The sequence below is a fragment of the Cydia splendana genome, chromosome 7, assembly GCF_910591565.1.
Source record: "Cydia splendana chromosome 7, ilCydSple1.2, whole genome shotgun sequence".
In the NCBI taxonomy this organism is placed as follows: domain Eukaryota; kingdom Metazoa; phylum Arthropoda; class Insecta; order Lepidoptera; family Tortricidae; genus Cydia; species Cydia splendana.
In genome coordinates this window covers 11,957,325-11,984,811 of record NC_085966.1, presented here as the reverse complement: position 1 = coordinate 11,984,811, position 27,487 = coordinate 11,957,325, and the positions used below count along the sequence as shown (strand labels likewise).

The 27,487-nt window shown below is 35.3% G+C and overlaps 1 long non-coding RNA gene across 1 annotated transcript in view; it reads left to right on the top strand.

The window, feature by feature from the left end:
- Positions 1 to 27,040, top strand: part of LOC134792184 (uncharacterized) — a 596,557-nt gene extending 569,517 nt beyond the window's left edge. Inside the window, exons 2-3 of the long non-coding RNA XR_010144400.1 lie at positions 7,434 to 7,505; positions 26,997 to 27,040. This is a non-coding gene — a long non-coding RNA (uncharacterized LOC134792184). The remainder of the gene's footprint in view (positions 1 to 7,433; positions 7,506 to 26,996) is intronic.
- The last annotated feature ends 447 nt before the right edge of the window (positions 27,041 to 27,487 follow it).

The window sequence follows — 27,487 nt, the reverse complement described above, 5'->3', positions numbered from 1 at the left end:
TGGCGGAACTCGCTGATATGAGGTGGCGTCTCCGAAATATCTTTATCGCACATTTTACGCGAAACTTTTGTTATAGTTACTTTAAAAACAACAAAACAAATTATTTTTTACTTACAAACGAATTAAAAGATAAACTGTACGTCAAATGGCGGCAAATGAAAACTTTTTTCACGCACGTCACGCATCCGTAGTTTTTTTTTTTATTCAAAGACAAACTAGAGTCAGGGTCGATTGCCATATCGCTCGATACCAACAAACATGCGAGATTTGTCAATATTGTATGCAATTGTCATTTGATTTAGAATAAAACGTCATCTCGACTGATATTAGAATAGGGGTCAAATGAATTTGCTTTTTTTTTCAGAGATGTTCGAAATTTGAATGCATTACCAAATCGATTTTGATATAGTAATGAAGCTATTACCACATTTTCACAGATAAGAAATTTGCTGTAACAAAACAGTTTATCGTAATGTGGGCCATTATTTACGGATTTTGAAGGCATCATAGAGATTTATGATATGTGTGTAGATAAAATATCTTATATCTTAAGTTGAATTTATAACGGTAGGTACATTAATGTAATTTGCACAAAATTTTAAGCGACTTTTGCTTTCTCGTGCATGACTATAGGTAATTGTTATTTAATCTGCGCCACACGAATGTGAAGTACGTAAATACTTTTCATTGCCCTCATTTCACGTACCGTAATTATTCGTCATTAGGATAAAATTAAGTTAAGTTGGTTAATAAAACCAGAAATCAAGTAAGTATAAACAAAATTTGCATACATAAAAAATAAAGTAGGCAACGACAAAAGCATATATGTCATTTAAATAAACGCACTCACCGTACGTCCTGTTCAAAGGTAACTGTTTAATTAAATACAATTACATAAATATTGCAATACCCAAATGCAAATTCGCACTCATAAAAAATGAAAGTCGGACATGGCTGTGTTTACCTAATGTATTATATGAAATAATTAGTGAGAATTTTCGCCACTCGAGCACTGTCAGTTCTGTCAGGCGGCTGACGGTAGCCTGTCAAAATGTTTTGATAAGAATTGACGTATAATCATCGCGTAATTAATGCTTAGTTACTTCATACACCGGCACGATTTGTGATAGATTCGATTATGATAATCATTTTGACACATTTTAATAAAGGCCATAGTCGGTTTTCCATAGTAAGTTGGCCCTTAAGTCAATTTAATTCGGGTTTTTTTTGTGAGTACCTATTATGGTGAAGGATATTTTTGCTGAGTATCAACATCCTACTAGTGACAGTTTTTGACTTATGATTTTATTATTTTTTTTCTTTAATGTATTGTTTTTCGGGATGTATTCAAGCGATTTGCTTCAATTTTTATTAGTGTTCTTTATTTAGATATGCATCGATACTCAAAAAACGAATACCAGTTGTCATATAAAAAAAAAAGAAAAAAAAAGTAAAACAAAAATAAAACATTTTTTTATGTTGTGGTGAAGTAGTGACACAGGCGCCAGGACTCGACCTCATATCTGCGGAAATGCTTAAAGCTGACTTGCCCACAGCTGTTGAGTCTATGACTTCCTTAATCGCAAGGATCTGGGTTGCCAAGGAACTGCCGGAGGACTGGAGTAAGGGACTATTGATCACAGTGCCTAAGAAAGGTGACCTAAGCCAGTGTGGCAATTGGAGGGGAATCACTTTGCTTTCGATTCCTTCTAAGGTTTTCTGCAAGATCATCCTGGACAGGCTATCGAAGGCCGTTGAACCACTCCTGCGCAACGAGCAGGCAGGTTTTCGTCCTAATCGCTCGTGCACTGACCAAATTAACACTCTTCGTATCATACTGGAGCAGGCATCAGAATGGCAGAGGGAGCTTTACCTGACTTTTGTAGATTTCGAAAAAGCCTTTGATACGTTGAGATGGTCTAGCTTATGGTCGCGCCTTGAGTTTATTGGTGTCATATACCTAAACAGGCCTTAGATTGGAACCCCCAAGGAAAGAGAAAGCGTGGCCGTCCCAAACAAACCTGGCGGCGTACGGTGTTAGACGAGGCGAAGAAGATCGGGAAGTCTTGGAGCGAAATGAGGCGAGAAGCTCAAGATCGATCTACATGGAGAGTCACTGTGGACGCCCTCTGCCCCATCTAGGGGACATAGGATCTTAAGTCAAGTAAGTCAGAAGTCTAATATTTTTATATAATTTTTATATATATTTTTTTTTTTTTTTTTTTTAATTTTTTTTTCAGGTGTAGGCCAGACATTCGCCTACTACTTGCCTAAATATCAAAATTTTCCAAACGGTACTTCCTGTCAAAAATTAGCAATGTGTGTGGTCAAGTTCTCACTCAATCGGTGTTTTTCAATGTAGTATACAAACTCTTCGATGACCACACACATTGCAAATTTTTGACAGGAAGTACCGTTTGGAAAATTTTGATATTTAGGCAAGTAGTAGGCCAATGTCTGGCCTACAACTAGAAGAAAAAATTAGAGGTGTCACTACTTCACCACGACATTAAAAAAATGTTTTATTTTTATTTTACTTTTTTTCCTTTTTTTTATATGACAACTGGTATTCGTTTTTTGAGTATCGATGCATACCTAAATAAAGAACACTATTTAAAAATTGAAGCAAATCGCTTGAATATATCCCGAAAAACAATACATTAAAGAAAAAAATTAATAAAATCATAAGTCAAAAACTGTCACTAGTAGGATGTTGATACTCAGCAAAAATATCCTTCACCATAAGAGGTACTCACAAAAAAAACCCGAATCAAATTGACTTAAGGGCCAACTTACTATGGAAAACCGACTATGGCCTTTACAAGAATGGATCATAAGAACAATGACCAAGGAAAGGTAGACTTTTAATAAATTTGATATAATGTTAGCTGAGTTAATAAATCGTTCTTTGTGTAAAATTAAAAAAAAAATGCGTCAATGCACTAAATATTCGACTTTAAAAATTCAACCGAAGTCCAAAAAACGAGTTTTACCGTAGCATACATTGATTTCATGACATCATGTATTTTCTTCTACATGGTTGCTTTTCTTACTACAAAATTGAGGGTGCGTACTCTACATTTAGTTCAATCTATGTTATGTGCGCTAGTCACATTAACAGAAACATGGTACGTATATGTCTTATATTCGGGAGAGGCTGCAGGTTCGCTCGTGACACATTAAATTGTAGGACAAGACATAGTTCAACAACAATGTCTTGCCGTCTATCGCAACTTTACCGGTTATTTTCAATACATAGCGGTATTGCGCAGCGGTAGCGCGACCCACCGCACCGTCAATTAAAAGTTACCTCACAAATGCTAATGTCTAATTACCAAAAAGTAATCCTTAAAAGATCTATCGAAATGTGATCCATCTGTTAGGTAACAGAACGTTTTCGTGACAACCGGTAAAAGTAGTCCAAATGTTGCGTACGATTACGGACTAATTATAAGTGTCTACTAATATAATGTCCGTTCGGCTGTTCTGGGTAATAAGAATATTTTTTTTATGTTACTATTTTAATTCCTCTAATCGTTTAAGCTGAATAAAAATAAGTTTAAAATGTTTCTTTATCTCGATTACTCAAGTTCTAAGGAGTAATTCTCAAAAAAGTGGCATCTTAACCTGTCATCGAGTTTTTGAATTGAATGTAAATTGGAGGGTTTGGAGGTCAAACCCGATAAATCCAAATATTTTATCATTCAAATAAGAATTCTACGCATGTCACATATAGTTCTAATTTTAAAACCCTTTTACTCGACTTATCGGGTTTGACCACGCACCCCTCGGTCACTATGTTTATTTGCTCTTTTTCATATGAAACAAAAATGTATCTAGATAAACTAAAACAATGTTTATCGAGGCCAAGTCATTATTTTTATTTCAATTTAATACTTATATTTATAAAAAATAAAGAGTAGCACTTTTCACTGTAACCTGTCTTATCCAAAAGCATCGCTCTTCCAGTTTTAGTTCTTTAGATTTTATAAGCACCAATTTATGCAAATAAAATATCATGATATATAATAACATAAACAATACCTTTTAAAATGTACATTGCACGGGCCTTATATATAAATTTTTTTACAATAATATTCACGCACGAAGTTTGTCCAAGGATATTTTCACTGTAACCTGTACTTACATCCGCGGTATTGCATCTGACTCATACACAGAATTTTTTATTTAGATCATAACTATGGCAAAATATTAGGTTAGTATCAAGCTAACCACCGTAGGGTACCATCATGACCCAAGTGTCGTAGTTTCGTAGAGACTAGTGGTTAAAGGCAGGAATCTGGGGTTTGTAACGGAATGTTAACTTTAACTTGTCTCGATTATTTTTTTCGAATTTGGTATGGGGCCTAATGTAATAATATCATTTTAATATTGTATGAAGGTTTATTCATCTATGCTAAAAGTGAGACATTCGTATTATTATCCGTTCAAGAGAAAAAATAAAAAAGAATGTGTTTTTCACTGTTACCTGCTTAACTTTAACCTGTGTTCAATGTATAGGTTATTGTAAGCCTTGAAAATAACTTCTTCATTTTCTGTTCCCTTTTGAAAATTTGGGGTACTTGAAGTAGTAAAACATATTTTTCATTCTTAAAAGTAAAAAAAATACAATAATTTTTTTTTCATTAACTTTAACCTTACGATGCCACTTTCTTGAGAATCACTCTTAGATAATAAAAGCCGATGCCCGATAGAAGCAAATCATATATCCGGATTGAAGCAAGCACACTTCAAGTGTAGGTAACTGGTAATTACCCACCAAAATTCTCAGTCATGATTTTGATGACTAAGAATGGTGAGAGCAAAATACTCAAAATAGTACTAATACGAGGGGAAAATGGAGAATTGTAGTTTTTATATACTTATAATTTTTACACGTTTTAAACAAGGACAAATACCATGAAAAAAATCACGCGGAAACTAAACTATATTAGCAAGCGCAGACTCTAACTAAAACCTTAAAAGGTTAAAGTTGGCTAGATAAAAAAAAAAACGAAAACATGTCTATTTTTATTTATTTTCAGTTGTATATCGTTACCCTATATGACGTAGCAGTATAATTTTAGTATAAAATAGCTACTGATGTAGCCGAGGGATCCAACAAACAATATTTTAAACAAAAGTGTATATTTTCAAAGTAATTGACATAAACTGCGCGCGACGCCTATGATTATCTTCCGTAAGTATGTTTCGCGCGGCGCGCCATATCTTTTTCACCTCAGCAGCTCGAACAAGGGTACTTTGCTTCTTAAAAACAGGGAGCCAAATGCGATTTTGCTCACTGAGTGAGACAAAATGACATTCAAGTGACCTTTATAGTCAAATGTCATTTCAACATGCGGGGTCTAATACAAGTTCGATATACTTGGGTTCTATTATCTCTGTCCCTCTAGGTATGTTCTCACTGCTTAGGGTGAAAAATTTTGTGTACTACACGAGATCAAAGTTATTTACATCTCGTGCGCTTTTGAATCCCTTACTACGCTCAAGATTCTAAATTAGATTCACTCGCTACGCTCGTGAATCTATTATAGAATCTTTCGCTTGCACGGGACTCAAAATAAGCACTCGAAGAAATATCAAACTTTGATCTCTTGTTGTACAAATAACTATTGTTCTTTACGCCCAAATATAAATTAGAATCCTCTTAAATCCGAGTACAGAAACGTAAATCGCAAACTATTAACAATATTTATCAACAGAGGAAGGAGATAGAGTAATAGGTGTGCAGGAAACGCCAGGATAAATGGCTAGTATTAAAATTTGCACAACTGTAACTGTTTACAAATTAGCATCTTGGTTTTATCTGTATGTTAATGTTAAGAGGAAGTTCTTTTGAGAACTAATCTCAAGCACAGGTTTTATGGCTTTGTCGAACACCATAAAATAGGTAGGTCCTAACATAGCTTTACGAGTGTTTACCATTACCACGTTATTGTATTAAAATGCATTTATGTTGTTGTTAAATATTATTAACTTACTTATATAAATAGAAAACTCAAATATTAATCTTAACATATGAAAGCAATAAATACCATATTCTTACGTACGAATTTAATTTAATGACAGCATTTGCCATGTCCCAAGTGGTATGATTAACACAATGGACATATTAGTACAAGTAATACCCACGGGATTATCGAGAAAGTGTGCTAAATATCACAATAAAATTGTGGATGATTTATTGTTATACAATAATTATGACAATGTGGTATTAGAATGAAGACGTTGGGTGAAATGCGACCCGTCTTTGATTATTATTTTTAGTACAAGATTGGTTCCCTCTTATAATAAATTTAAAATATCGCATGATTATCATTACACCTTATAAAAAAGTCCCCCGCCGCGTCTGTCTGTTTGTGTGTTTGTATCTTCGCGATAAACTTAAAAACTACTGAATGAATTTTCATGCTGTTTTCACCTATCAATAGAGTGATTTTTGAGGAAGGTTTAGGTGTATAATTTGTTAATCCGTGCGAAGCCGATCACTAGTGATCAATATAATGATCAATTAGTAAAAATAATTAAAAAACACCCACCTAGTCCTTAACGCGAATATCGTCGAACTTGTCACTTTCTCCGCGACTCGCAGATGCTCTCGTCTGATTATTTCCATTAGTGTCCATTAGGCATTTAACTCGTGCGATTAGAGCGTCACGAGCTCCGTGTGGCGGTGCCATAAATCATCAGATCAGGTTCTTGCCGACCAAATTCGTGCGGAAACTATTACGTAACGTGCTCTATCGTTTGGACACCGATTTGGAACAGTTTTGCCGCGCAGATTTCGGGCAGCTTTTCTTGTAAACGTAAAATGTCTGCTTTCAGGAAAAAAAATAGTCTTACAACTCTTGGCGACTTTTAACAAAATATAATCCTGAGCCACTGTACAATTTTGTTAAAGTTTCATTTTGGGTAAGGGGTTCTGATGGTTTAGTCCAAGTTGACGGACTTCCATTTCCATAGTAAGTAAAATATGCTATAAATATAAATATTAATTCAATTCATACAGCGAGCTGCAAAAGTGCACTTTATGAATTGAATATTCATAAAGTGGGTATGCAGTTTTAAATTCGTTTAGTAAAATACATACGTATACATTAGCAACACAATCATTGGCTTACTCTAGAGATGTAGTTGTGATTTTAGACAAAAACGGTGGTATTTTTAGAGCATTTATTTGTGATTTAAATCCGCTTTTGTGATTTCTTTTGAAATTACGTAACTGAACTATATTCTTTTAGGTTTTTTAAAAATATTTTTAATTAACCTAAAAGACGACCGGTCTGGCCTAGTGGGTAGTGACCCTGCCTATGAAGCCGATGGTCCCGGGTTCGAATCCCGGTAAGGGCATTTATTTGTGTGATGACACAGATATTTGTTCCTGAGTCATGGTGGTTTTCTATGTATATAAGTATTTATATATTATATATATCGTTGTCTAAGTACCCACAACACAAGCCTTCATGGGCTTACCGTGGGGCTTAGTCAATTCGTGTAAAAAAAATGTCCTATAATATTTATTTATTTTTAACAATGTAAGAAAATATTTATGACTAACTAAAACCTTCATTATTTGCTCTGATTATATAATTATGCATCTGTTTCCAATGTTTCCATAAATGTATAATATTGATTTATATCCTATATAAACTATTTTTTTTGTACTCCTATTGGGATAGTACCTATAAAACGTAATGTCAATGACACCTCACGGATGCTCTTACGCAACGTGCACCTTGACAGTACTCCGTTCAGACCGATGACGACGCAAGTGACGTAATGGTAAATTACAAAAAGAAGCTTTACAATTGTATATCATACATCGAAGGTTTTGGTCGTGACGATAATGAATTCTCTAGAGAAAAACGTCAATGGAATCAAATTACTGTCGATAAAGAGAAGCAGCTTGGCACATTGGTACAAAAGATGATATTCTCGATGAGATGAAATGCAAGCGATTCTTTAATTGCACAATAAAGCATTGTTCGGCCAACGTAATCGCCGACCCGAATATTATGAATGAACTATCATCACATCACTATCGCGATGTTATCTGTATAATCACATTCGGAATCGGAACCTCTACTGATTGAAAGTTTCGATAGCCAGCTACTTATGGCGTGAAAAATTAATTCTAGCCGTAGAAGGTAAGCTTCAGTGTGCTTAAGTCGTCGATGTGCGGCTCCAATTTTATTGCACTTAAGCTTTTTGCCCGAAATTACACATAATTGTTTGCTGATTCTAGGAAAAGTAGTAAAAAAAATATAACATCGATTTTCACTGCGAAATCAGCAATATAATGTTTATAAATTAAAATACTGCGTAAATTTAAGTAAAAATTCAGAATACGGATTAGTTTTACTACTGAAATAATATACAGTAAATAATAGAATTTGTCTAATTATTCATAAAATTTTATGTTTATGTTGTGTAGGCTGCATCCTACACTATGCATTTAAGGGTTAATAAAATAAATCGATAAAGAACGCCTAATTGGAAAAATTGTGTTTAAAGACCCATATACTACCTATATCATTAAAAAAAATCGGCCGAGTGCGTGTCGCTTTTTCAAAAATCTTTTCTAGAAATCTTATCCTTATTTTTAAAGACATAATTATACCTCCTCCCTTAAGTACCTCCTCCTTCCCCCATCGCTTCAACTCGTTTAACGTAATCTGATAGTTTTTTAGCATTCTAGCCTAAATAGCAAAACCGGAACCCGTATAGTTTCGTCATGTCCGTATGTCACATTTATGTCAAAAACTATAAGGTAAACTTGAATGAAATTCGGAACAGATGTGTATTTTGTAAGCTGCTAACTATGTTATGAAATTAAAATTAATAAGTAGAGTTTGTGCGGAAAGAGAAGAGTCATAGAATTTATATTTCACGACTCTTAAGGTGGGCACTTTACACTACCATACTACATATATAAAAAAAATGCACTGTACTAGTGTGCAGTTATGCAGTACGCATAGCAATTTCAATAAGACGAGACTTTTCTCTGCAGTTAACTCTACTATGAAAATCTAAATCATCACGATTCTGAATGTAGTCTGAAATACATTTCGATTGGATTCTGTAGCAAGTAATTGCGCGCGGTGTGGGCAGGTGGCGCCTGCTTCGCTCCAGCGGCCGCGCCGCCGCGCTTGTCCACTTCAATGGCGCATTAGCATAATGTGGCCGGAATCTGCTATGCTAAGCTTAAACAGACGTAAGCTCTTTGTAAACTTTATAGCACTTATGGTTTTTTGTATAAGCGACGCAGCGTTAGCCATAGCGTTCGTTTAATGCGATTCAAATGCAATTTTGTGAGTTAATATTATCATGATATTTGAATGTTTCTATATTTATGAAGAAAACGGTTTAGAAGATAAGAATGATTATTGTCTGCGTTTACTTTAGCTATTATTCTCCTTTATATGGCAACATTTGCATTGGTAAACTCGTGTCATAATAAAACATCATCTTATTTTAACCGCTGCGCTGCGTACGCAAGCCTTCCCGTGAGTTTATAGCGAACGATCCCGTGCCTACGATACGTACACACATAACATAACTACGATCTCTGTTCCCACATTCAGTTTCAGAAATGTATTATGCAAATAGTAACCAGTTAGGTATTTATACATAACATGGTAAACGGTATTTTTTTATATCCGCTAATATACCCTACTACCTAAGATTTCTTTTCCGGTTTACCTAAAGCTTGTATGCAAATAAAATATAATAATAACTCAAAATATAATATTGAATATCTTGTCTCTAAATATTGAATATCTTAGATACACGGATATGAAGTAGACTTTACATTCCTATGTCCGTATGCTATGGTTTATGTCAACTTCCACCTACAGACCACCAGAAACGTACATAATTGTCAAATAGACATACAAGCCCCGGCCGTTTTTATACTTTATTCATTTCACTTTCTTAAATACTTTTACCTTTTCGTAATCGGATTAAAACGATACAATCGAACTTACTTTATGCTGATAAACATCTTCTCCATAAAATACTTTTATACTTAGGTATCCATTTTTTGGATTTTGTGGAGTTTTCAATATTTTAATACGTACGTTATGTTTGTTAAAGCGCAATCTAGAATAGTTAAGGTTGGTTTAGGTTGGTTTAGGTTAGCTAGTACATATTATAAATAAAATATATACCTACCTTACCTGAAAATGTATGAAACTTTTATATGGAACCTGAGTTACTGTTTTCACTCCAGTTACCGCAAGTTATTATAACTTACGTTGTTTAATTATAATTTAAAGCTCGCTTCTTATGTTCAATCACATTCAAAACGGAACATTAGCGTGTAATGAATCTTTAGTGTCTTACTGCAACGAAGAGTTGTAAAAAGTGATAGAAAGTATTTTGTCATGGTTGTCACGAGCATTACCGCGGAAACGGCCTTGCGACCTGAATACCTAGTAAATTACTCGGCAAGACAAACAGCGGTTACGGCATCTCTTAGATAATTATGTCAACTAATTAAGTCTTTCTTGGAGTCTTAATTTTATGAAAACAGCACTGTAATAATATGGGGCAGTTTGCTCAACATAAAATGAACTTGCTATTTTTATCTGGTTACTGCATTAAGGTCGATTCATAGGTGCTGGCGCGAATTTCGAACGAAACTGTCCACATCAATGAATCTAGATCATAGACGTAAGGGGCCCACTGATTAACAGTCCGCCGGACGGTATCGGCCTGTCAGTTAGAACAAAATTTTGAGTTCCGAACAACTGACAGGCCGATACCGTCCAGCGGACTGTTAATCAGTGGGCCCCTTTAATAGACACTCTTCGTCAGCATTTGTGAAACCATCTATATAATAATTGTCTGCTATTTGACAGTTTACATTTTAACTAAATCGGAGTTTGATATTAAAATGCTTTATGAACAAATTACACCGGGTCAAAATCACAATAAATTATTTATCTTAGTTGTTATTAACGCACAAAACGCATTAATCTTTTTACGTTCACCGGACACATGGGCTGATGACATAAACATCAACTCCTGGTCATGGAGCGATATACCTACTTGCGATTTGAAGATGCGCGTGCCTCGATTTGCGGATGTTGCATAACGGCCAGTGCCTGTTCACGACCTTTCTTTACCTACTTTTGAGCGACGACAGATGTCAACTATGTACAAAAGGTCAGTTGTTCAGGTGAATGATTTCAATTATAACTTACGTTTGTTATGTATAATTGTTGAAAGCACTTGGTTACGTAAAACAAATATTATTTATTGCTTGAATTAAAAGAAGTACAAACATAATACAATCAGCTTTAGAGATGTCTGTGTGAAATACATACTTTAACTTACTTAACTTTAATGCAACCAATTGCAGACGTAAATACTAAAAGACTTTTATTGACTATATAAATTTATCTGAAACCATTCGATTGCAAGATAGCTACAAATCGATATCTTAGCATGATCGATAACTTGGATCGGAAGAGGTATCGTAAGTAGGACCTATCCTACTTGTTTTTTCCTAATTATAAAGTTACGTTAAGTATTGCGACAGTCATTTGTCTCTTTATTGCGAATCTACGAAGATTTATAGCTTGAAACCAGACTTTGGTTCGTTTCTTACGTGATCGGAGTGGATGATAATAATACTATAAATCTTAAGAAATATCGTGACGCAACAATACTTAAGTGCTAATTGACCGATATCGATATTTTTCCTAAAATATTGCAACAATAAAATAACAAAACTTCGGTAGGTACATTTCATTCGGTAACTGGATTTTGCATAAGTAGGTCAGTTAATTAGGTATTAAATAACAACATGTGATTTTATAATTATGACGATGTCTTTTAATTGAAATAGATTTTTATTTATTAGGTACCTACCTATAATAAGCTGTCACTATTTATTTCACGAATATTTGGTGTTATGTCATTTTGTCAACCAGTTTCATATACAGGATGGCTAAAAAATAACTGCATTCCCGTTGCCAGGGAGGTATTGGGACTATACTGAGCAACTTATACAATGTGACCAACGCCGAAATCGCGAAATAAAAATTGGGTGTTTCATATATTTTGGCTGGTCCATTTTCTATGGGAAGGTCAATGTTTTTTCGCGATTTCGGGGTTTGCGATTTGTTTAACCCTCGTGCCTTGAAACGCTCGAAACGCTCAAGATTCCATTTTTCAAACCACGAGCGAATCTTTCGCTTGCTCGGGTATCAATATTAGCACGAGAGGTTAAACAATAATACGACATTGATCACCGTTCAAATTTCACTCCGCAAACGTGATACCCAGTATTCTTTTCTTTGTAGTGGCAATATCTTTGGCTCCGAGTTCTCATCCTTCATTTACTCCCTTTATCTGTCGTAGTTTTAAATATCATCGAATTCATTAAGGCAGTTGTCGCAGATATTTTGTATTTTATGATCTTTCGTGGGAACGGCTGTCATTCCCTTGGTAAGTGGGCAATAAAGGTGAATTCATGGTTTTTATTTCGAAAGGCATATTAACATTGTAAATAACTTTAGGACCAAGGTCTAGAAATGAAAGTATCTTGGTGTCACTTTAAATAAATGTACCAATATTTTTACACTATATACATGTATATATCTGTATACCTATGTAGGTATATGTTAAAGTCCGTCTGTCATAAGGAGATGAGATTATGTTGCATAGACAGAAAAAAGACTTTTGTCCAAGACAAAGTAAAATATGACAAATTAAAATAAAAGGAAAATATGTAGTTAAGTACAATGAAACAATATTAGAAACTTGAATATTCAATTGAACTTAATTAGGTACCTACTCAAAAGTGTGTGCATTCTAATGAAGTAAAACGTACCTAGAGAAAACTTTTAGTTACAGCCAGCCGACTTAAAATAATAAGTACCAATACTTAGGTACCTCTAATAAATAACGGATATGCCGTGCGGCACCAATTTTGGTTAATTTAATTCATGAAGCGTGTTTAAACGCAGAAATACAATGATTGAAATCCGCGTTCGATCAATATTATATTATTACTAGTGTCCGACCGAAACATGTTTTTTTGCCGAAACCGAAACCGAAACCGAATGTTCGGCTTTGGCTCTAGTTTCGGCCGAAACCGAAACCGAAACCGAAACTTTTGTAGACTTGTTAACATCGTTGAAAAATGTCATAATACCGCTTTTACACACATATTATGGGGCTGTCAACACCCAATGTTCTTGAAATAGATGTTAATAAGCAATTTTTTATGAAAATTACTAGAGTTAGACCAAGATAATTCTGCAACGATTTTGATACCACACGCAGTGCAAGTATTATTTTAAACGTCAAAACTTCTATGAAATTATGACGTATAAATAACATTTGCACTAGTTGCACTGCGTATGCTATCAAAATCATTGCAGAATTTTCTTAGTCTAACTCTATTCATTCACGAGTCAACCTAACGTGTAGATACAGGGTCAACCAAAAAACCAACCAAAAACGCGAGCGCAGCGAGTGCGAAATTTTTTGTTGACAATATCGCAAGGCCGGGTACCGATCTTCACCTGGACCTAAAAGTCCGAAGTGCCCCAGTGAGGCGAACTTTCATGCGAAGTCAAAGCCGTGCTTCAGGCTTCAGGATAAGTAGTTGAACACAGACTCCAACCAATGTCACTTGTATTAAAAAGCGAGACCGCAAGCCGAGCATGGCGCAGCGAGGCCAAAGGCTAAGCTGAAGTAGAGGACATGTGGAACACAAACCAATGGTAAATTGAGGTAAACAGTGAGGCTAAGGTCGAGCATACGTATGAAAAACTGTACTGGGGTATTTTCTTCGTTTTAATCAATATTCATCTGTTCAGCCTCGCAAAATATTAACTATTGAGAAAATCAACATTGCGACACTAGTTGAGCGTAGCCTTTAGCCTCGCTTAAAATTTGCCATTAGAGGTAGATAGGAAAATTACTGAATAAGAGCGAAAAAGACATCGTTCGACGAGTCGAGGCCCGAGGGCCGAGCTGATACTCGGCCAACGCCTGAAGATTGAAATTAAAAACGCAAACTTATTTCCCTGTACTGAATTTCGTAACATATCATAAGTTTCGGCCCGGCCGAAAGGTTCGGCCGTTTTTTGGCCGAAACCGAAACTACAGCCGAAACATGATATTTTGGCCGAAACTGGCCGAAACCGAAACCGAAACCGAACCTTCGGTCGGACACTAATTATTACTGCAATGTTCTGCCGCCAGAGTGCAGCACTAGCGCCTCTAGTAAACCACATAGAGTAACTTATACATACTGTTTTGTGACAAGTTTTCACAGACAATAAAATATGAAATTGATGCAACAAGGCGGTTTATTAACACATTCACTGCCCTCGACGCACATGTGCGTCCACCGTCATACAAGTTTGTTCCTAGGCCACGCCCCCTGGCAGTGAATGCGTTAACAAGGGCCTACCGCGAAACGCGAAAATCGAAATTTAGTTATCTCTAACTCGAATATGCAAGAGTTAGAGAGGTTAGATAACGAAATTTCGATTTTCTTGTTTCGCGGTAGACCCCCAGATTGTGATGGATCGTAGTAGTGGCGCCCCCTACGAAGAGTTTCGCGTAATATTCCCTATTGTAACTAAACAGTGGGAATTCTTAACAACACTACCTAACATAGATACTTCAACTGGTTCCTGCATGTACTGCGGCAAATGGCAGCTTTTGATTTACTGCAGGTCAAAGCGGCACAAAGCAGAACGCCCCGTCATAACCACAGCATTTCCGCGACGATCACGCTGTCGATAATTTGCTCTATTGAATACTAGGTACTATCAGTAGAGACTAGAGACGGACAATGATATACTGACACATGGAACTGTCAGCTTTTAATGTCATGGTGTAATCTTGAAGATCATTGAAATATATTTTGGTTCGCAAATGCTTATATTGCTTATGCCTCTGTTCCTGACTCTTGACTAGTCTTCGGGTAAGTAGTTGTCTATGTTCGTTTAAGTAGTACCTACTCAAATCAAAGACACCTAATCAAGGCTTTAGATTTTCTTAATAATGCACTAGTCGGGGTAATTTGGATGGTTCATCCCTCCAGCTCCGTGGCTTATCGAAACTCCTACATTTTTAGAAAGCACAAATTTTACAATTTTAACATTGTATGGTTACTACGGAACTATATACACAGCATGAGCTGACATGTTCTTAGGCAGTTTAGTTTAAGTAGTACTTATATGCTTACTGTTGGTATTATATCAAATATGATAAGTGATTGAATTTAAAAGCTATGAAAAGACTTGATTTAAGTTATCCTAATTTAGTACTTAGTGTTATTATGAATTGTCATATATACCTATGTAGGTATATTTGTTGTATTTTTTTATGTTAACTTCTAGGCAAAGACCTACAAACCATATTTATTCACTCTTATATAAAGGTATTTACTTTGATTTTACTTATCATTTTATTTGTTTGCTGTTGTCTTAAAACAAATATTTTATGTAACGGTACATAACTAATTCAGTAATTATGTCTTAAATTTCTGGGCTCTATAACTTCGTCTCTTGTGTTCTAAGAATCTTTTTTATGTGCCTGTTGCACAAAATACCATTAGATTTAGGTACCTAGTAAAATAAAATATGCGATTCTCAAAGAGTAGCAAAGGACTATGTCCAGAAAGTACATACTCGTACCTACAAACGGAAACCACTTTTACAGAGCATTGCGCATTAAAATGATAATTTATGAAGCCCAAACAATAATTGAAGCTATACAACGGCGATAATTTACTACATGTATTGTATTATCTCATCTAGTTTAATGTTGTCTTTGACATCAGAATGCTTCCTCAAACCATGTGAATGCGCATTCATTACACTTCCTATTGAGGAGTCGAGTCGCTCGGACTTTGATGTACTACCCATTTAAGCGATAAAAGGACGGATGTCGTTAAATTATGCACTGAGAACAACTTAGATTACACTGACTGCCGTATTCGAACTTCAAGATATTCACAAGAGACGACACGTACTAGATCCATTCAAGATACGTTATAGTTTAGATATTAACTAGTTCTCTTTTGCAGCGCAATTCGGGCAACCAATGTCACTTTTACGTTAGAAAGAGTAAGATATATTTAGATGTGAATTGGATCTCTAAGTCATATCCTGTGGAAATCGTTCAACAGTATCTCCAGAATCGCGCAAATGTCAAATTTGACAGGTTAGATCTTAAACATATCGTTATCGTATCTTGGGGATGTCCAAAAGATGTCTAATAGATGTCTATTTCAAAATCCGAATCGGGCCCTGAGATTATCTCATATTGGATTGCTATTCAATGAAACTTTAATTATATTTTGTAACTGTTTTTTTTCTTCATGAGACGTGTATGATTGGGTCAGACTCCAATTTAAGTAGGTATCTGATTTATCTTCCACTGGTATATTAACTATAGGCCACATTTCAATACTTATTATAAAACAAAATAATTAGTTAGATAGGTACTGACAGACAACGAACAGTCTAAAATCTAACTAAACCGTTAAGGGTCGTACCTAAAAAAAATTAATATATCGTCAGATGACAACCAAAACTCACTATTGTAATAGGTTCTGAACCTGTGGTAGTAATTACTAATTAGTGAGTTTTGGTTGTCATAGTCACGCGTGGAGATTATTATAGTATAAAGCCACGTTATAGCATTTTATTATTACATATGACGAATGGCGGGATTTAACCTAGTTTGATCATTATTCAAGTAAATAGGTATGGCTAAAATGATCCGTCATACCACTGCTGCCGCTTTTCTGTCGACAGAAGCCTCTGTTTGTGTTCAATTTTTGTGGCAGTATCTTTTAAGACTTGCTGACCTTTCAATTGTTTCTATAAATATAATTTTAAATATCTGTCTGTACGTTCTCTCAGCCAAGTCAATCTGTATTACAATTTTGTATCTAACTTTCGTTTTGCGGAATATAAAATAAGAAGGTATTTTTGCATTTCTCAAAATTCATTGTAGGTAAGTGCATTTCAACAAAAATTATCACTTCTCTATAACTTCAAGTCTTCGTTCACAAAGTAATGTTTTTTTTTTCTATCCAATAGCAATGGACAAATTGCTAATAATGATACTAATAGTTGAAGAAAAACTGTATCTTTACTTCCAGTAGAATTGTTTGATTACCTATAATGATATGCTATTATTCCCCAGTAGCCTGTAACGAATCCCGTACTGAGAATACAATCAGACCAAGCATGGTTGTTGTGAATGTCGGTTGGTTTAACCTTCTTCTTCTTAATGAAGATAATTGGTAAGGTTTCTATGTAAATAATAAAAAAAACTGCACCTACCTACGTGTGCTTACCTACATTACAGCCGTTTATAGTAAAGTGCGTTGTTAGGAGCCCGTCGTATTTAATTAATAGGTAACTGAAAAATATAAAATGTATAGAACTATACAAACTAGACTTTAAAAAATCGGGATCATATTAGGGTCAATAACGCTTTAAATACTTTACTAAATAGAAAGATTAGGGACAAGTAATCTTGATGTGGATAATTATACATTTGGTTTCGGTACAACTCTGGTATTAAGAAAAACGACTGATGGACTAATATCGGTGCCTATGTATAATAGCCACTACTTAGTAATTGGCCACTCTTAACAATAAGGCTTCAATTGGCGTGTTTCTTTCTGATTTGTTAGGAGTGGCCAATTACTATAGCAGTCACCCTACTTACAAAATATAACACGAAAAGCATTTTTCTCATATGGCAAGACTATAGTCAATCGCCATTTATAGTTTTTATGAATGAACGGATTTCATTCAGTTACGATAAGAAGATTCTAGGTATTCATATTTATTTAAATTTTGAATCAGGCAGCAAGGCCCATATTGCCTAAAAGACTAACATACGCATAAATTTAATAAACTTAAAACTATATACACTATTAAAGGGGCCCACTGATTAACAGTCCGCCGGACGGTATCGGCCTGTCAGTTAGAACAAAATTTTGACAGTTCCGAACAACTGACAGGCCGATAGGTACCGTCCGGCGGACTGTTAATCAGTGGGCCCCTTAAGACGACAGAACGGCGTGATAATGACAACACATTCAATGACATGAGTTATAATAGCATGATTGTTGTACCTGCAACAGAACAACACAACAAAAGGTCTAATATAATAAAATTGTATTGCCTAAGTGTGACTAGAACAAGTATTTCCATAAAAAGTGTATCATTCATTAAGCAAAGCCTTGAAACAAAGCTACTTATTAATTATGTTAAAATTACTCCTTTTAATTTTGTACTAACAAGGAATTATCACGTTCAGAGTATCGCTTCCCTAAAAAAGGCAGACCTTAGTAAAAGAACGCTCTCCGTTAAGTCATTTTTGATTTTTAGACTAAAATATTTACCGTCCCGTCTGCACGTTTCCTGCTATTACATTCCCAACGATCATCGAGACCTGGAGTTTCGTAATAACGATAAGTAATAAAAGAGTGCACTTGTATTATTCCCACTGAGCATACCACTCGCGTGCTCTATAGACGCGTGCTGTCATAGCCCTGCGGCACGCCGGCGCCGGCGCCGGCAGAATTGACATTTAACATGAGACCTTGCGCGAACAATACGCTGTCACATGAGCTCCCGGAACCTGGCTCCTTGACCTCAGGATAACAAACAAAGGATCGATAATTGTTAAATGAGCACAACCATAAACCCAATTCGGTTTTATTAGATGTCGATGGGTACGCATAAAATTTTGGTACTTGTCTTTTCCGTTAAGTGATTTAGAGATCGTCGATTTTAATATCCATACAATTCAATTAAGTACAGCGTGTGAAACTTACACCTACTTACATACCTTTCAACAACTCGGTACATTCTGTCAAGATCACATAATACATAATTGCTAGTTGCCAAGTTCCCTAAGGATGTTACGTACCTACTTAAAAAATTGGATAGTCATAGCAAGTAGATAAAGGGATAAATTATATGGTCACCCGAGACACCTATGATATATTCCTACCTAGGCAGGTATATAATTCAATTCTTAATAATTCAATGTGTACCTTATAGGCATAAGGTACAAATTGAATTATTGCATGGTAATTAAGGAATAATATGTACCTATAAGGTAAATGTGTTATTTATTTATTTTTATTAATTGGTTAACACGTAGTCGTAATTGATTGACTATGGTTATTGTAGTTAATTAACACGCTGAATGAAAAGACTTTCCCGTGGGAGGTTCTAATTTTCATCTACAACATAACCCTGCAATAAAGTGCTATCAGAAAAAGTACCTTAACCTCCACAAAGGTCGTTATCTTAAAGATGGCATTTGAATCTTCTCAGCGCATCAGGCCGTTCATCGTAGGATGGTAATTGATGAATCAACTCGGCAATTTTACCGTGAAGAAAGAAACAATCACTCATGTTGTATGCTAGTTACAAATTATACGTCTTTGCCGGCTGCTCCGTGTGTTTTTGATTATTTTTGTTAGATCAAAGCTTGTTAGGAAGTGCTTTGTGATGTTGTAAACTGTTTCTTAAATACCTACCTACACAAACATGCTGTTCTTGCACTTTATGTTCAGGTATTCGACATGTCACTACCGGAAGGTTGTAAATCAAACTTTAAAATGTTTTAAGTAGAGCTCTTTCACAAGTCAATACAACATTTACGGTGACAATCATATAGATAGTGACATGAAAAATACATAGCAACATTTATAAATACAACTGCTAAGACCTAGGTTTACATTATAATTATCTTCAACCCGTGGAGTGCCCCAGAATCACAGTAGTATGGAACTCCTATACTAATTACCGTCACACGTGTGACAGTAGGGCGCTCCACGAGTTAAAATAAAGTATTAGGGTTAATAATACATAAAGTATTAGGGTTAATAAATACATTAAATATGGAGCCGTAAAAGGTCCCCAAAATTAGATAATAGAAATATTAGTTGAAAAACAAAACCGCTTCGAAATAAAGTTGTAATCAAAACTAACACCGTATTGTGAAAATGGTTTTGAACATTGATAAAAACGCACACATTTTATTACTCTTGGTTTTTACACCTACGTTTTTACACCCACAAGTTTGGTCACTACAATAAAGTTCATCCATAAGTAATTGCTTAACCTGTAAGTTCCCACAAGTGCGTCACTTGAACATATCGCTCATTTATAAATGGAATAAGCCTGTTATAATGACATTAAACCTTAGAGCCTTTTTCTATTGGACCGTTGAGATTAGGTAACGATCAGCCGGATCTGCGGACTCATTAGAAAAAGAAGATAATATCGCAGACAATAGAGCACTCAGCGACCGAAAGTGATAGTATAATAGATATTAAAGCTAGATGACGATAGCAAATTGGTGGTCCAGTCACTGATGAAATTAAAAATGTATCTACCGATGACACACGCGGTTCTGAGAACTGATGTAAGATGGAATGCGGCTAAAGCTTGGCGATTGCAAAAGATTTAATAAAAGACCGAAAATTACAGAAAATGTATGGTTTAAAAAATACAACTAGTTAGGTATGTCCTAATATTATTTTATTATTTTTGAAGCTGGTCGATCAAGGTTTAACAATTACCTATTCAAAACTGAAAACAGGAATAATATAGTTTGAAATATTATTTGTGTATTTATAAAAATAATATCAAATATTTAATTGTAACGCTGTTCAAGCCTGACTGAATCATTGATTACGTAAAGCCTCGAACAAGAAGTTTAAGAAGTATTTGTATGTATTTAATTTTACTAAAGAAATGATAACTAAATAACTATACTTACTAACTATATTATGATTTAATCTAATATTATTTGTCACATTTCTAAAGAGCTAATGTTAAGTAGACGGTTTATTACAAATATTCTAAAATATATAGACAACACTTAGCAGTCCTGAGGAGGTAACGGTACGAGCAATTGAATGCTTGAGGAAGTAATTCAGGTGTTTCTACAAATAAACAGATCACGACTTTAATCTTGCGAAGTAGTCGGCGTCATCAACGCACCACTAGGCGACAGTCCGCCCCATAAATTATGGGCTTTGTATGGAAGACAGAAATGTCCGGGGTTACATATCAAAAGATTTGTTATACAAAAAAAAATCTTCAAATTGAAAAATCTAATAAAAAGTAAACGTCTTATAATTAATTTTCAAGAAAGAAAAGGCCGATCTACTCAATGCTGTGAAGTTGCTCATGATCATGACCTCTCAGTGTGAAGCCATTATAGGTATTGTAAGAGCTCATTTGTTTTCAGGCTTTTGAGCCATCAATCAATGCGAGTCATATTAAAGCTGGCAATTGCTATATAATTCATTAATTAAGTAGTTGCTCTTGTACATGTACGAGTATGTAGTCATCCACACCATAATTCATAATTTAATAAGTTTTTGATTTGCGCTTGTTTGCTAATTTATCGACAGTTGATTCGGAGCCGGATAGTTAAATATTCATATTCACAATACGTCACCTACCCACTGTAACGCTCCAGTGACAGTAATACAAAATATATTACATATAGTTAAGAGTTAATAAGTGACGAGTTGACGACTATAAGTTTGTAAGCATTTTTACTATTTTTAGCTTTAACTTATAGAAACAAATCACACGGTCATTTTGAAAGTGATTTTCGAGATTTTATCAGCAGCTAGAACTATTATACCGATAAGTAAATAATATACCAGGCTAAGTAATAGTTCATAACAAACAATAAGTAAATACGCTATCATTAAATAAGGCTATAATTACAAGACTTTGTTTAACGCTTTTGAAGCCGTACAAAGAGACAAAGCACCCTCGCACCTGACTACCTGCGGGCAACACATTACAGCTTATAAGCATTCGTCATTCAAAGGTAAATTATAGAGAAACAGAAGCCAGTAGCGGTCCGGTTGAATGGGAAACGCAATGCAAACGTCAAAATTGCGGCTATTTACCATACATCAAAAGCGCAAGGCTGTTCATCCAACCGCTTACCGTGCATCGGCGAGGTCGAACGCTCAGGCGATGGTTCGCCTAGTTGTTGTGACAAAACTATATTATTTATTAGTAAAGTTATTTGAGAATATTTACACAAGTGTCACTATCAAAAATGTAAAATTAAAAAATAAACAAGAAATGAGCAACAACAAGAAATCGACGCTAGTGCAGGGTAGAGAAAGACGGGTTGGGCAGGGCTGCACCGTCATTGAAACCAAAGAAATGTTGGATGGATTTGAATCTGTGCCGTGTCCCACGGATACACATGCTAGTGGCTTGGATTATCGAAATCATAACAGTTGATGTGACTCTCACTGATAATAATAATAATTATAAGGTGGTCTATAAATTATCAGTGATAACTGGTATTCACGTCACCCAATTGATCGAGCGCGCTTGTTTGCTGACTGCTCGGAGCAGTTAATGAAATTTTCTCGATCATTCGTTACTTAGCGCTACTACCACATGTAAGTTAATAATATATAGTACGAGTACATATTGGGTACATTAGGCCGACTACCTAGATCGGAAAAGATTAAACTACCAAATATTTTTTTCTTTATTATACAGTGAAATTTACACGTCATTATTATACTCATGATGACCTTCATACTACACAACTAATTATAGTTGTACAGGTGTTCATAACTATTAAGTTATGAACATAATATCAACTAATAGCCCCCGTTCAAGATTGTGTAGGTATTGTGATGGACCGGTAATACGGAAACCTACACTACACTGAGCATGGCCCGACATGCCATTGTAGCCAAGATACTGAACTTTTTTAACATTATAACACTTTAAACTCTCGCGTTTTGTACACATATTTAATCAACACATACACATAACAGTTACAAATATTTTTTTAACATTGCATTGTTAAGTCGCCTAATAAAAGCCCGACTTCCCGCATTCGGTGAGCAATGAGAATTTACGGTGAACTTGCGGTTCTTTGACAACTGAAGTTGTTGGCTCCACCAGGCGTCTAAAGGTTGGTACAGTCACAATCAGATATATCGGGGCGGCTGAGATGTTAAAAAATATCTGAAAATAGTCTTAAAAATAGAGGCGTGTTCAGATATAGGGGCCAATAAATACATTTTACTACGTTTACTTGTTATTTAAAGCTTTTTATTATTTATTTCATTAGTCAAAATTATGGTAACAGGACTTAGAGCCCGACTAGGTAGGTATTTATTGAATTTGAAGAAGAAAAAAAACACAGTAAAGAGCTCACTTTTTTATGAAGTTTGTTTAAACAGGCATGCTTGACATACATAGTAAAAAGTGGTCGCCTTACAGTCGCGAACGACGATTTATTACCGATTATTAAAAATTATGCAGAATCAATACTAGGCGTCAAGCTTTTAAATTATTGTCATCACGTCCATCTTGGTATCGTCTTAGGAACTGTCACTTTTTAGAACGATAAGCCTAATTGTGTAACAATATAATCGGGTTAATCTATTTCTCTTGTGGCCGTTTTGTATTAAAAACGATCATTCCTAAGGCAATTTTGATAAAAACTTGAAAGCACAACTAGACGGGTGTAATCTACCATTTATTAAACATACTAGAGACTCGATTAGTTGAGAACTAGACAGGAATTTTTAAAAGCGATAGAAATTAACTTTTTATTTAAAACTTCATTTTGTTAGGGTTCCATTGTCCAAACTAAATACCTTTTTTTACCCACTTATTAAGTAAATACTACATCAGCACCTACGAGTGTAGATGCATACTCTTAGATACCTACGAGTACGTTCTACAAACGGGACTCCCTAACAAGCTTTTAGAGTCAGATTGAGCTAAATCTGAGCCAACAGAGGATACAAATGGTGTTGAATCTATTAGTGGTGAAAGATAGTAAACAGATATTTAAAATGACAATAATTGTTAATTCAAAAGGTTTAAGTAGGTAACACCCAATGCATGAACCGTTGAACGTATGATCTTGAAAGAAACACATATTCTTCAAATGTTGTAAAGAAAAAATATTTTAATAAATTCTCCGGGGACGAAGTTGCAGGCGAAAGTAATAGGTACTAGTTTACTCAATTTTGTCTCGGTTGGAATGTAGAGAAATAACTAAGTATAAGATAAACTAAATAAGTACTTCAATGATTTTTTAAGTTACTATATTCAGTTAAAAGTTATAAACTAAATACGTTTATCGATCGCTCCATTTTAATGCCGACTCCAACTTGTCTTGAAAATAATTGACTAATACGAATCATTACCCTTCTTTGCGTTTCTTATAGTTATCGGGCGCCAATGGTCTACTAATCTTTCTTGCATGTGTCTCAAATATGGCATTGTTTTTGTATACAATTGGCGCCAACAAGAGGCGCCACGACAGCAGTTAAGAAAATAATATTTAAATGGGCTAGATTTATACAGTTGAATTAATGACTCCAGTTTTCATTTAAATGTTTCCCTTGGACATGGCAAACCCTGTTTTTTGAAAGATAATCTAGTGTATAGTAAAACAGTAATTGCATAGAATTAACCACCTTTTAGTCGTGAAGAAAGGACGGACGATATAAAGATATAAATCATACGGAAATAAATTATTCATTGTAAATATTAGTAAGTACCTACTTACCTACCTATATTACTAACGTCTATCATACTGACATTATAAATATGGAAGTTTGTTCCTCTATCACGCAAAAACTGCTGCACATATGCTTACAACCTGTACGGTTACCATCAGTTTGTCACTGACATAAACGCCGTCGAGAACGTAATTTACTTTCTATACATCTCGCTCGCACTCGCATATTAGTGCAAACGGGACGTATAGAAAGTAAATTACGTTCTCGACGGCGTTTATGTCAGTGACAAACTGATGGTAACCGTACTGGATGGGGATATAGAGACGTTTAATTTAGTTTGAAATGGGAGTTAAAAAATAGTAAGTACTGGAGTACTAACGTGAAGAAGGTAAAAGTCTAGCGATATACACGCGGCCAATAATATTTGTAATTAGTTTGGGATTATCGTAAGTTTTGGCAGATGTTGCACTGTAGGTTGGGATAGACAAGATACATATATGTACGTACAATGTCGAAGAGCGTTTTTTTCTCATAGCGGAGTAAAATATCACAAATCAAGAATGGTCCATGATACCACCATTAACTTGCGTAATTGCATTGCTTTACCATTGTTTTAGGACGTCTAAAAACGTACCCAAAAGTCGAAAACTGAACTGAAGTGGGGTGGAGTGGTGCCAAATTGGAAGAATTATATTTTCCATTCTATTTACATCATAATTCGAATTTTATTTCCAAATGGCCGTGAATGAGACAGGGGGTTAATGCAATGCAAATTTGATTTATAATCCGTAGTTCCAACAGTCACCCTTTCTCGATTTCAAAAGGCTGTTGAAACAAGGTATTAAGGACAGCTTCTGTGAATCTCGTCAAGTCAAATTAATGACGTAATTACTTAGCCAACACAGGAAAGGTGACTTTTTAATGACGGGTAATTTGCCAAGGTATCTTTACAGTAATGAATTAGGCATAATATGTTTATGTTTACTAACAAAGCTTGCTAGATTTGAACTAGATGAAGCTTTGGCCTTTGGCATTGTCACATACCTATTCAGACTAAAATACTTAATGGAACTATAGAGTTCGTTCACGCTAAGTTTTGCGTGAATTATGACGCAACCATACACTGTCAGCACTGCCAAAAGTCAGTGCAAACTTAGCGTGCTTTTAGTCTAGCTTTTTTGGGCACCTCCCCTATACGTAAATTGGGATGTTTCTTCATTAGTTTTTTTTTTAATAGCATTTTTTGAAAGAACCCCTCCAAAAGGTTCAAAAAAATGTATCGCCGCAATCTAACTTCTAAACCCCTATAAAAAGTACCTATCAGGTACCTAAAAAAACTCCTGCGACAAATGGGAAACTAAGTAGTTTCCCATTTGTAGTTTTAAACTACATGATCCTGCTTTGTTCGAAATGCTGCATATTTTCTCATACATCTAAATTAGTATTTATTAATTTCGGCTCCGAAACGTGGTCTTTCACTATCGGCCTCATCTCAAAACTCAAAGTCGCTCAACGAGCTATGGAGAGGGCTATGCTCGGAGTTTCTCTGCGTGATCGAATCAGAAATGAGGAGATCCGTAGACGAACTAAAGTCACCGACATAGCCCACCGGATTAGCAAGCTGAAGTGGTAATGGGCGGGCCACATTGCACGCAGAGAAGATGGCCGATGGGGTCGAAAAGTGCTCGAGTGGAGACCACGGACTAGCAAGCGCAGCGTAGGACGTCCACCCACAGGATGGACAGACGACCTTGTTAAGGTCGCTGGAGGACGCTGGATGCGGGTCGCTTCCAACCGGTACGAATGGAGGTCCAAGGGGGAGACCTATGTTCAGCAGTGGACGTCTTATGGCTGAGGTGATGATGATGATGATGAATTTCAGTAATCAATTTATAAGAACAAAAAGGTAACGTATCAATAAATAATACGGTTAGTACTTTTGTTTTACGATTTTAGGCCTCAACTTTTTAAGAAAGTTTGATAGGAAATGTTTTCTATTGTCTTTTTTTTTTCCTTGCTTAAGAGATAAAATACAGGAAACAGGAACAATAAGAATTTTATAATCCAGTGAAAACGTGCAGAATAATAAGCACCTAGCAGGAAATGTAAAAAACAACACTCACGTGTAGCCTTGAACTACAAGAGGATTAAAATACAAGGAGAAGCAAACAAAGCCAGTGAAAACAGTAGGTATTTATTAAAATCAGTACTGTAACTAAAATAGGTAGGTACTTACCCACTCATTAAACTCATTAAAAAGGCAAGGCACATGGTGAGCGCGTAACGAGAGAGAATAAAAGAAGAAGAGGAATATTGTGTGTAGGTAATTTATCTACGTGTATACGAAGATACGTACCATCAACGGTAACAGCTTTAATAGATTCATATTTTCTTTCTTATTGAACTTACAAGTGAGACTTAGTCAATTTGTGTAATAATGTCCTATAATATTTATTTATATAATATTTCCTCTATGGGGACATCCAGGACATCATGAAACGGATTTTGTTTACTAGATTCGATATAACCGAAGTACGGGCATATATTTTAGTTAATAGGTGATAAAATTAAGCCATTTTTGTGGATAAATAGTATAAATTTTCTCACCTATTTAGCAGTAACGAGTGTGGACTAACTAATAGTAATTTAGCTGTTACCTTTTAAGCCAGATCGACTGATAGGGCTATTAGGATAGGTCAGGAATCAAAATAAGGTAAGTATACTGGTAGTATTATTGTACTGTGGCCATGATAACAGATCTGCAGGCATTCATACAAAAACATAAGACATTTAAATACGACACGACGCGTGTGGAGATGCATCGACGAGATACGCGCTATCGTGCACTAAACGCTCACTGAACGATATAAATGGAGCTCTTAATGCTCAACCCAATGGCTTGTTGTAATGTGG